At 39.0% G+C, this 12,370-nt stretch overlaps 1 protein-coding gene across 4 annotated transcripts in view; it reads right to left on the reverse strand.

Annotated features, from left to right (window-relative positions):
• Positions 1-11,721, reverse strand: part of LOC149217667 (phosphomethylpyrimidine synthase, chloroplastic-like) — a 47,693-nt gene extending 35,972 nt beyond the window's left edge. For 3 of the 4 annotated variants that reach the window (XR_016251282.1, XR_016251283.1, XM_089393028.1), the window contains exon 1: positions 11,581-11,716. The gene's annotated coding sequence lies outside the window, so the exon portion shown is untranslated. Of the gene's footprint in view, positions 1-11,580 lie in introns of all 4 variants that reach the window. The other variant, XM_089393029.1, reaches the window with a different exon arrangement.
• Between the last annotated feature and the right edge of the window lie 649 nt (positions 11,722-12,370).

Consider the following 12,370-nt stretch of genomic DNA (forward strand, 5'->3'; position numbering starts at 1 on the left):
ACCAGGCATGTTTAGCATTGTTGTGTGCATGTTTTACAGTGGTATGGTATTATGTTTGGGCCGCAGGGGTAGCTGATGCTACAGCAGCTTGTGGAGGACTGTTTGGGAGAGCGAGTGAGCTAGGAAGGCTCATCCAACCCAGTCACAGTCATCTCTGGGAAGCCACAGCTCAAACAGTCTCCTTACTGGGTTTTGAGGGCAGTTTGTCTTGTTGTCATGGACAACCACCTGTAGGGTGCCTTGTGTGGAGTTTACAAGGGCCAAAACAGTGTTTGTGGAGTCTAGAGTGGACAACAAGTAAGGACAGACCAGTGGGAGAGGAAACACAATGACTAGAGGATTGTTGTAGCAGTTTTGGAGGGCTGTCACAGAGTGTTGAATGCCCTAACCAGTGATCGGAAGCTACAGCAGTGTGCATTAAAGACAAGGACAAGAGGGCAACAGCAGTATGGTTGCAGATGGTCTCTTGATGATGGATGAATGCTAGTTGGATGGGTTTCTTAGGAGAGGACAATTTGGAGAAGTCTGTTAGCAGCCAAGAGGAAGGCTTACCATAATGGATGGATGCCCTAACTAGGAGCAGATGCTACAACAAGGATTGTTCACCCATGGTCTGTTGGAGGGTAGCACGAGAGTGGACCAAATGTGGATAATGGATTGGGCATTTATGGTCTATTGGACATGTTACCCACCATTTTGTGGGTGATATCCCTAGGAGAAAAAATTTCTCCAAGATGGCTCTCAGTCGGCAGCACCTTGCAGCCACCAACTAGTTCGTTGTGCCATTTTCCCGCCACCTAAGCCAGCGATGTGGTACCTCACCCATCTGTCATGATCATATGTTTGAAGGTGGGCCTCCTAAACCTAAAGGTATGCCTTGTCATTTGGTAATTGAGTGTTGTAGTTTGCTTATCATAGATACTTTTGGGCATGTATTAATGGGGGGATTCAGCAGAAAGAGTGGGTTAGGTTTGTGCTCTTGTCCCCTATACCTCTTTTGGATGTTAACCTTGGACCCTAGTCCCGTGGGATCTCTTTTACTGACCTTTGGGCTTTAGAGATGGTACTACATGGGAAACCCTGATTTTGGTTGCGTGGTCCTACTCCCTCATCCACATATATCACTCCCCTTCCACTCATTATAACCCCATTCATCATTTCTCCCACCTGGGTCCACATTCCTCCACTAGGTCCACATAGGGTTAGCCTTCCCCTTCCCCTTGCCCACACCTTGGGTCGGGCCTGGAATGATGCCCCAGAGGTTGATGCAGCTGAAAAGAAAAGTAAAAGCATAATTGGCCACATTCAACAGGAAGATGTACCACAAAATGCAAAAGATGGTCGGGACAAACACATTTAGCACGTGGGCAAAAGCCAATACATGAGCTCTACCCCATCATCATGGCCATCACCTTGGTTCCTATAGGCCCTAGATGAGCCTCTTTTATCATTCAGGAACCCATGATTGTCCCAACCCCTGGTAGGCAATGAACCGCCCTACCTTAAAGGGGGTATCCACTGCTATATCTTACACATCATGCTCTTATCCCTTGAGCCCTAAGTAGTTAATTAAAGAAAATCATAAAAGGCAAAAGGCATATAAAGAAGGGTGGAAAAATCAAGGGCACCTCGGCACCTCGTGTACCACAATTGTTGTCTCCTATACATTATATACCCAAGTGTGGGCTTCCCTTTTACTAGCTACCCTTGTACCCAGCGTGTAGCCCAGGGCTCCCCTTTCACTCCCTACTTCATTCATCTCTTTATCACAGACCACCACCCTTTGGAGGTTATACCTTGGACATACTATCCCCTTTAAAAGTAGAAACCACCTAATAGGATACTTGGTTAACCCCATTTGGAGCTTGGAGACATTAGCACATGCGAAAGCCCATTATGGAAGGGCATGCCATTATGAAGTTTCCACCTGTTGTCCATGGTTTGTAAATTCTTTAACTCGATTTCCTTAAATGACTTCTTGTACTGGAAGGCTAGGGGACGCATTGGATCTTATGTAGGATTGTAGATGGCCTCCATATTGAGTTTGGTCTCCCTATATGGGGTCCTAACCCTCCAAAGGACTACATTGGCACATGTAGGGTGTGTGTAAAGAGCCATGGGCATCCACAACAGTAGACAGCATTCCATGGATCCCCGGGAATGTTCAGAGATTGCTCGAGATTCACCTATTGGACAAAGAAGATGCACCTGGTTCACCATGCCCAGCTAGCGCCACAGTTGTACCATGCGCTTGGCAGATGACCCAGGACTTATGTGTTGATGTGGCATCACTTACACCATCAATTGAGTCCTTGCAGATGGTCTATAGACATCTTCTCTCTATTTGGAGACCCATGAGGTTACTTGTGTGCCCTCACACCCATTAGGAGCACCACATGTTTATTATTTGGAGAACAAGGGGCCAACCCCTTGTCCACTACTTTTGGGAGTCCTATTCATCATTGTGGCACTTATGGACTTCATCAGGCTTCTTAAAAGGCCCAACGACATGTATTATTGATCATTTGACCTCTTGAGAGGCTTATTCTTTTGTTTATGAGCTAGTTTGGTGGGCTTGTCACCAAAAGTTAGTTGTTTTGCACATTATTTTATTTTAGGGGCTAATGTAGGCCCAAGTAGCTAAATCGAACTCATTAGAAGTGTATAAATAAAAATGATGGGGATTCATTTTAGTTTCATCACTTGGATTTGGAACTAGTATCGCTTTGGAGATTTTTGCTATCCTTCTCGGAGGACGAATTTTTGGAGCATGGAATGAATTTTGATGTTTGGATAATTTTCATATGTCTTGGAGCTTCTTGATGGCAAGTTTTTGGATGGTTGGATATATTCTTATACATGTAAGTACATTTTAATGCTATTCTTTCTTTCTAATTTTGTCACATACATTGTTGTTGGGATTTCGCTATACTAGGGCTTATTTGTTGCATCTCTTATGCGAAGTTGTGGAAATTTTGTTTTTGGATAGTGAATGCTTCATGTATGGGCCATGTATAATGAATGAATGTTCCTAGGGATGTTTCATTACTAAAATTCATCTTGACAAGCCATTTATCTTGCAAAACGAAGTATAAAGTCTTTGAAGTTGCTTTTGTTGTTACCCTAGTGCCAAGCGAAGTTGTCTTTGAGTCCTCCTTGACTTCAAAAATTCAAAGGTCCATAGCCATAATTCTACCTAACTCCAATCTCCCCAAAGGATTATGCACTGGTCCACCCAAAGGTGATCACCTTAAACCTATTTTCCTTCTCCCCTTGCCTCTTCTCTAGGTCTAGTCCTCTATGTCACCTAGGGAATCAATTATCTCACAATATAGCCATCCAAATACTCCAATTTTTGGTCCACAACTACGCTCGTGTGTCCTCAAGAAGCCCTCCAAATTTCATGAGATTCCGACGATGGGATCTTGAGATATCACAATCCCTAGCTCGAAGACGAATTTTTGCCCTTGGTTTCCCTTAGGCTAGAAACCTCACTGGGATCATTTCATTGTCTTTCATTGAAAATTCATTCCTTGATCCCTTTCCCCTCCCTAATTAAGTCAAGCAAATCATTGGTTGCTAAATCTTATCCCCTTGACCAAACCTCGGGTCCACTTGGTCCCATGCGATCCCATGCACTATCAAGGTTAATTCTTCAAATATCACCTGTAACCCAAGTTTCCACAAGGATTCTAGGGCTTAGGGATCTCGTTTATAAGACACATACTCAAAACCTAACCCTAGAAATTTTCCCCAAGCCCTTCCTAGAGAGCCTTCCATCTTGTCTTCCAAGACAAGCAAGCCACATATTTGAGCCTCTCTTGTGAATAGGATTCCAGGATCCTTATCATAATGGGTCTCCTCCCATCAGTGAAAATCCGTAAAGAGTAGGGCTCCTTAGTCGAGGTGATAGTGGGTTATCGCTCCATTGTTTCCCTCAGCGTAGTAGTAACCCTTCAAAGATCCCCTTTTAGGACCCCTGCTAGTATGAGTGGTAACAGGAGGATAGTGTGATGTTGCCCAAGTTGGAGCCCATTGTGCACCATCTTGATGGACTAAGGTGGTTGCTAGAGTGGCAGAAGAAAAACTCAAAGGTCTGATCAGCCAGAAGCAGTTTTTAGTAGCCCTAGACTTAGGTGTGAAGAAGGACATCTACAGCAGAAGATGGGCAGTCCTCCTAACCTGTGTTCATTGTGAGAGATGGGCATCTTACAGTGATAGGTCGCAACCCTCCGTGCTCCATGTTAGTCTTCATTGGAGCAGTGCAAGAGGACTATAGTGGGTTGAAGTCCCTGAATAACTGAGGAGCAGTACTGGGCAATTGTGAGTTGTTCACAAACGGAGTTGTGAACAACTTGACAGGAGTCTCGATGTGTTCTGCCCTTGATGGACTAGGGCACAACTAGTAAGCAAATTGGATAGTCGAGGTTCAATGGCTAGATGGACTTGGATCATTGATAGAGGCAGTGTTGCAGATCGAGAGCCGAAGGATTGGGTAGGTATAGGGTACGACCGAGAGGAGCTGTGATTACACGCTACATCAGCCAGATGGTCAAAGTATCTTTTTGAGGGTAGATTGGTTGTCGATGGACTGACACCAAGCCCCAGTTTTATATCTTTGTATCAGGATGTATGAGAGCCATTATCCCTTGTAGGGGAACCCTAGACTATTGTATTATTCAGTTGGATTAATATAACGAAGATTGGGTTGTTGTACATACTTGTGTAAAATGCTGTGTATATTTTGTGCACTAATAGATTTATTATTGTATATTGTTCCGTTGTGCGAAGTAGTTTTGATTCTTGGTTTGGTAGCGTCAATGATTTAAGATTCTATCCTAAACACCAGGATCATGGAAAAACAACAATAACGATTCTAGATCTACTTGTATCCCCTTCAACTCCTCATCGTCGGCATCATTTTCATAGAGCAACGTAACAAAGACAGGTTTATGGTTTCGCAACAAAACCTCCACTAGGTGCAATGTGGCAAGCTAGAAATCCAAGGTGTTGCCTACCAATAGCGGTGCAAGAACTAATATATGAGGTTAAATCTAGCAAAATTAGAGAATATATCTAATATATGCAGGATCACGCTCGAATGTGCAAATTTATTGGATTATGGGCCACCAAAAAGTCTCTGATTGAGTAGATTTGAAACAAATGGAACCTCCAAGGTCAAATAGAACTGGAGCTAGGGGCAAAAGGTTTCTTCAAAGTTCACAGTGATTTTCTCCAACTTGGAAGAAAAATCAAGAGCTTTTGGAGGGTCATATTTTTTCAACAACGCATGACTCTTCATGGGACTTTGGAAGAAGCAATATAACCCGTTGAAGGAAGACTTTCTTGTTGTGCCAGTGTGGCTCTGTCTCTATTCTCTTCCCAAGGAATCTTGGGAGGAGGAAACCTTTGAAGGTATCAACAATGCCAATCAGCAACTTTCTCGAAGTATTGGAGGCTACTAAGAGAGGGTGATGCACATCATATGTTCAAATCTGTGTTTACATAAATATCTCCCAACCTCTTCCAGCCTCCATAGATATTTATTATCAAGATAGTGTTTAGAGCAGTCTCTAGATTATGAATATAACCCCTTTAGATGCAAACATTGTCATAAATATGGGCATCTTATTAGGGACTACTGGATATATACCAAGGAATCATCTAAAACACACCCTTCTCAAAAAGAGCAAGATGATTCGGTAAAAGCCCACCAAAGAAGAAATTTGAATCCTCCTCCCCAAATCTGGAAAGCAAGACAACTTTCAATTGGTCAACCAACGATATTTTATTTTTTTTAAATTGCACGCTGTTTAATCTTTCTATTTGCAGCTCATTAGGAACTCTGAATCTAAGCTACTAATTGTAGATTATTTCCACTATACATAGCAACTTCAACTATTAGCCGGCATGACTATACATCTCTGTTTATGCAATTGCTAGGACTGCTAGAGATATTGTCTGGTTTGGCAAAATGACTTTTGTAGTTGCCATTTGAACTTTATTTTTGTCACTGTGCTTTCAACTTTGACTGAGTAAATGTTATGTTCCTGGATACTGCCAAGACTGGTTGTAACATGAACATATTTTGAAGTATCAACATAATTGCATGATTATAATATCTAGCATTTCTAAATTCGCATTGGCATAATCATTAGCAAAGATATTTAACAGATTCCACACTATTATCGTCCCTGCAGCCAGCAAAGCATTACTAGCAACATTCTAAGATTCAGCGGATATTATTTTCCATCAATTAAACATTGCATTCATAATCTTCTCAATGCTCATATATGGATTCATTGGTTTGCCTCAAGAAACCTGCAATGCTTCCTTAGTTAATTTGGGTCTAAGAAAGTCCAACATGTTTCCTTAGTGCTACATCCGTCGTTGCACCTTTGATGCAAGCCATTAGTTTGTATCACTCTGAAAACGCCAACTGCTACTAGTACTAGGCAGATCACATCTGTTAGAATAATTTATTTCCTAGATACAATTTATATTATTTCCTTAAAATTTGTTTAGGGAACCTATTAATAGTAACCACGGTTTTTGCTTAGTTGTTATGAGTTGTATACACCTCTCAAAGGATTGTTTCAACTTCCAAGCAAATCAACTTTAGGCAGGTCCAATCAACTCACCTAACCAAAGTAACTTTATGTCATTACCTTTTCTAAGATTCTTGCACACAAGGGAAGGGCATCTCTATTGAAATGGAAAGATATAAGTCATTTGCTACTTTGGCCTTTGGGTTAAATCTAATTTACAATATAAATTGAACATACTTGTTTTCTATTGTAAAGGCTATGGAAAACTGAAAGCAAGTTTCAATTGAGCAATATAAGTGGCAAGTGTTTCTGTCAATGTCAATGAGTTAGATCGGATGGTTAGGAGAAATGATTGTTATCCTCTTTAACCAGGTTCAGCTCAAACTCAAATGAGATGGTTAGGAGAAATGATTGTTATCCTCTTTGGCCAGGTTCAGCTCAAATGACATGTTGAACTCTAATGACATGTTGAACTCTTAACAAGTATACTGACATGTTGAACTCTTAACAAGTATACTGACATGTTGAGCTCTTAACTCTTAACAAGTATACTGACATGTTGACATGTTGAGCTCTTAACAAGTATACTAATGTAATGGAGTTGAGCTTCTTGTTATTGACCTGAAGATTCTAGGGTTTTACCCTATGTACCATCCTCAAAATGAGGGAAGATGTAATGGCTGTAAGCCCTGTTGTTGACCTGAATATTCTAGGGTTTTACCCTATATACCATCCTCAAAATAAGGCGTCCCAGCTGCATAACCTGAAAAAAAAAGATAGCAAACACTTCGGGCAATACAAGTTTTGAGCGCTCTAAATTTTGTGTTTGCTTGTGTGTTCATGTTCATGCTATCACCAGTATGTGTTTGTAGGTCAGGATACTTTGTAGCTGTTATTTTAATTGGTGTTTCGAGTTTTTCGCTATCCATAATTTTAGGTTAAATCCCTGAATGCAGAAACTGTTTCCTATTGTCTTATTTTTTACTGTAAAATCTTTTAAGGTGGAGCTCGCTGTGCTCAATTGAATAAATTAAAGAAATTTTAATGCTCCCACGTTCAATAACCCCCAAAGATGTTGCAACATTAATGTGACCAGCAACAAAGACAACATAAGAACCAAGCCAAATCCTGACAACCTTGACCGCCCATACCAAGCCCATATGAAAATGACAAAATACAGACTGAGGACAGGTACCAGTCCTAATTGATACCCCTCAATCGCCATATAATTTGAAGGCAAAGACCAATTTGTTTGCCAAATGATCATTTACCAACCAAAAGATGTAAAGAATCTCGTAATAAATCTTGAACTTCCAAGGCCTTCCCCAATGTTGAATGAGTCTATTTAATATTAGTGGAGCTCAAACCCCAGAAAGCCAAAGAACTAATTTCTTAAAAGATACCAGCCAAGGATAATGTGTTTAATGTGTTTGCAAACCTTGACAATTACGAAGAAATAGAATGCAAAAACCCATCCTCTCCCATATGCAAAATGATAAACTTATTTTCCTCTTTTTCTGCTTTCTTTGTATTTGGTTTTGTGAAAGCTGCAAGAGACTAGCCCAAAACAAACCCCAGACAGCCCTTCCCTGTACCCTGCCCCAAAAGCAGAGTGGAGATAAGAGAGGTCTCTCAGACCACCTGCATCGTTGAGGTTCGTGATCTATATAATGAAGCTACTGGAACCTTCTTGCTGTTTCGACTACCATCTTGATTAAACCACTTTTGCCTTTAAACAATTGAATCAAGTTATAAACTTCGATCAATTTCACTTCGATGGCAAGAACTCAAATATTATGCAAGACACGTTGGGCCTCCTAATGTACACAACCACCAAGACAACTACCAAAAAAAACATGATCTAGAATTCTACATTCCTAAACAAAGCACTATTCATATGGCTTTATTTCAAAAAGTATGATAACATGCAAAATACTACTGGAGTGCATACTAAGCTAGAATGTTCATCCTTTTTTAAACTGCTTCAAGAAACACATCCCAAAGTCTGGGTTGCACCGTATAACACAGACTTCCTTCGTCTTAAATCCGAAGAGATACAAAGGTTAGTATTCCATCAAAATTGCTAAGGACTTGTAGTTCGCCTCATACCTTTCTAAAGCATGCTATTCAGTCAACAAAGACGGCAGCGTTGTTCTAAGACGAGATTAAAAGACAAGTCGGAAAGCACAAGGCGAAAGAAATATGCCTTAAAACAAACTAATACGGCAAAAGGGGAACCTAGTCAACAGAAGGTACTTAAATAAAGACACGAGCCATTTTTCTGCGTTGTTTGTCAACATTATTTTACTTTATTATCTATAATTTAATTATTAAAAATTGGTTATAACCTAGTAAACAGAAGGTAATTAAATAAAGACACGAACCATTTTTCTACCTTCTTTGTCAACATTATCTTACTTTATTATCTATAATTTAATTATTAAAAATTGATAACTAGTTGAGATCCATCTTGAGTCTAGATTTATTAAAAGTCAAAAGGAATCAAATTATTAAGTGTAAAAGAATCCTTCAGCTCGGAACAAAGGATGAATTAATTTGGTCCCCGGACTCCTCTATCCACCCCATCACTGTCAAGCGTCTCTACTCGGCCCTTTCTTCCCACCTTCCCCCTCCCCCTTCCCTCTTCCCTCTCAATTTATGGAAAGCCTCCTGCCCTTTAAAGTCTATCCTCTTCGGCTGGCTTCTTTTCTATGACAGGAACCTAGTCTGGGACGTTCTCAGAAGAAAAGGTGGCATGGTCCGGGTCGCTGCCATCTTTGTTTTCTTGAGCACGAAACGAACTTTCATATGTTCTTTCGGTGCTCTGTTTCTTCGGCTATATGGACTGAGCTGTCCTCTATATATAGTTCTCCCTTGCTTCATTTCTCCTCGGTATAGGAAGCCTTTCTCTGGTGGTCCTCTCAACGACCCTCCTGGCACGCTTTATTTCTCCTTACAGTCTGGAATATCTGGAAATGGAGGTGTAACCGTCTCTTTCAGGACTCCAACATATCGCCGGTCTCTATCATATCGAAGATTCAAGGTTTCATGCCTCCTGTTTAGTCTTTTTCTCCTACAGCCATCCGAATGCTCCAGCAATCTCTTTATTTTTTGCTCATGCACTTGCTTGGTTTTTTATTATGCTGTTCCTATGTTTCGATGGACATCATCTTGACTGTGTTTGCGTCTTTTTACCTCACAGTCATCTCATTATGGTTTCCAGATTGGCACATCCTATGATCGAATGTTTTTTGATCTAGATCTTCAGTCTATTTTATGTATTTTACAGAACTTTATATGATCTCAATATAATCTATCCAGATTTTTTTCCTCTGAAAAAAAAACATTTTTTAAACTGAAAAAAATAAATATTTTTTAGAGTGAAAAAAATTGATCTAAAGTTAAAATAGATTTACTAAAAATCAAGAAGAATCAAATTATTAATAAACATTTTTCTAAACTGAAAAATATAAACATTTTTTAAAGTGAAAAAAAATTGATCTAAAGTTAAAATAAATCTAGACTGATTTAGTTATTAATTATACTTATTAATTTTATTTATTAATTTTTGTTTTATTTTTATTTAATTATATTAAGTAAAATGTTTTAATTAATAATTATAATTATTTCTTTATTTTTATTTTTATTATTTTTAATTTTAATTTTTTTAATTTATTTATTAATTTTTATTTTAGTTTTTATTTAATTATATTAAGTAAAAACGTTTTAATTAATAATTATAATTATTATTTTACCTTTAATTTTATTATTTTTAATTTTAATTTTTTTTTATTTAATCTAGCAAAAAATTTTACCGAACAGAACAGTACAACCTCTCTTCGTTACTGGAATGGAGAGGGTCTCCCTGTATAACAACGGGAGAATGGAGAGGCTCTCCCTGCATAACAACGGGAGAATGGAGAATAGATAAATAGAAATATATTAACAAGACCAAATCAGAATTTTTACTATACAGAACAGTACAACCTCTCTTCCTTACTGAAATGGAGAGGGTCTCCCTGCATAACAATGGGAGAATGTAGAATAGATAATTAGGAATATATTAACAAGACCAAATCAGAATTTAGCAAGTACGGCCATGCAGTGGTAGTGAGGGAAACACAACTTTGTGGAATCAATTTTCTTCCTGTCGATTTATAGCCATTAAGATTCCATTCTCTGAATCTCTACTCCCAAAATTGGATCCAGCAAACAGCAATATCATCATATTCCTAAAAGTGCCTTTTAGGCGCTGGTCACATGCCACATCCCATTACTAAGACTAAGGATCCAGCAAACAGCAATATCATCATATTCCTAAAAGTGCCTTTTAGGCGCTGGTCACATGCCACATCCCATTACTAAGACTAAGGCAAGCATCTATTCTAGCATCAAAATGGACAACACCTACTTCCCATTACTAAGACTAAGGCAAGCATCTATTCTAGCATCAAAATGGACAACACCTACTTCCAAATACAGGACTTTTGTTTTCCGGGTATATAATCTTTTAACTATGAAAATTTCTGGTATGTTTTCTTATTCATGCTCATAACTACGGCTACCTCATAAGCAAAGGTATGCATATACAACCTTGCTGCCCTGGTAATCCTTGTTGCTTCCCTATATGGATAGATCATAGTATCTAAATCTTCTTGAAACTTTGTGTGGTATATATAGGACTGCTATCAAATATTTCTTTTTGCATTCTAGATGTGGGATCATCTCATGGAATTATTATCCGCGTATGTATTGTCTATACTGGAAAATAATAAAAATATACAGCTTTTTTTTCATGCTGAAAAAAAAGCATCTATTCTAGAAGTCCAGGCTAGCCTCTATCTCTTGAAGAACAGATTTACAGACATTGCTATTTTACTTGAAGTGGAAATTGGGTAGAGGAGATTTATAAAATTGCTATTCTAAGAACAGAACTACACTAGAATGAGTAGAGGAGATTTATAGAATTGCTATTCTAAGAAAAGAACTACATTAGAATGAGTAGAGGAGATTATTGAGTGGAGGAACTTACTGCACCGAAGCTTCTCTTACCTACAACCTCTAGTATTTGGCGTCAGTTTGCCTCGTCGCTGTACTCGGCGAAGAAGTCTGGATCACCCTGCCCCCAGTAGTTGAGTCTCGTTGGACAATGGGATAGATACCTTTATAGGCGGCGCAAGCCCTAGGACTCAATGTCCGACACGTCCGCTTAGATATTAGCTCGGCTGGGTTAGCTTAAAATTAATCATTTTTTTTTATTGCTTTTATTAAAAAATATTATTTTGCTTTTACAATTTTCGTCGAGTATGAATTACAACTAGGGTTTTGTATTTTGCCACAGGTTAAAAGTGAGTTTCACGACGAAAGTACATCAGCGACTTAAAATTAATCAATTTTTTATTACTTTTTATTCAAAGATATTATAATTTTTGTGTTTACAATTTTCATTAAAAAGTTGAAATTATTCGGCCTGGAGTATGCCGTAAAACTGCTTCTGCTTGGCTAAGAGCTCGTCTTCCTCGGACGTAAGGAAACAGGTTAACGGCCCAAGACCCAGAGGCATTTGGCAGGAGTGAAAGCCTGCTCCCTTACGGACCACCAGCGGGTTATTACAGGTGGCGTGGTTTTCCTTGATAACAGTGATGAGTCACACCAACATTCGCGGATAGCAGCCAGAGATGGCTGTCCTCACTGTTGGTTTGACCCCTGAGTTTGATAGGTTTTGCCACCTTCGGAAAAGAAAAAAAAAAAAAAAAAAAAAAAAAAAGTTGAAATTACATTTAAGTTTGGTATTTTGATTAAGGATTATTATGAAAGTAATT

Source organism: Pinus tabuliformis, chromosome 1_1 (genome assembly GCF_031772625.1).
Source record: "Pinus tabuliformis cultivar Carrire ecotype Pingquan chromosome 1_1, CPIR1, whole genome shotgun sequence".
Taxonomy (NCBI): Eukaryota; Viridiplantae; Streptophyta; class Pinopsida; order Pinales; family Pinaceae; genus Pinus; species Pinus tabuliformis.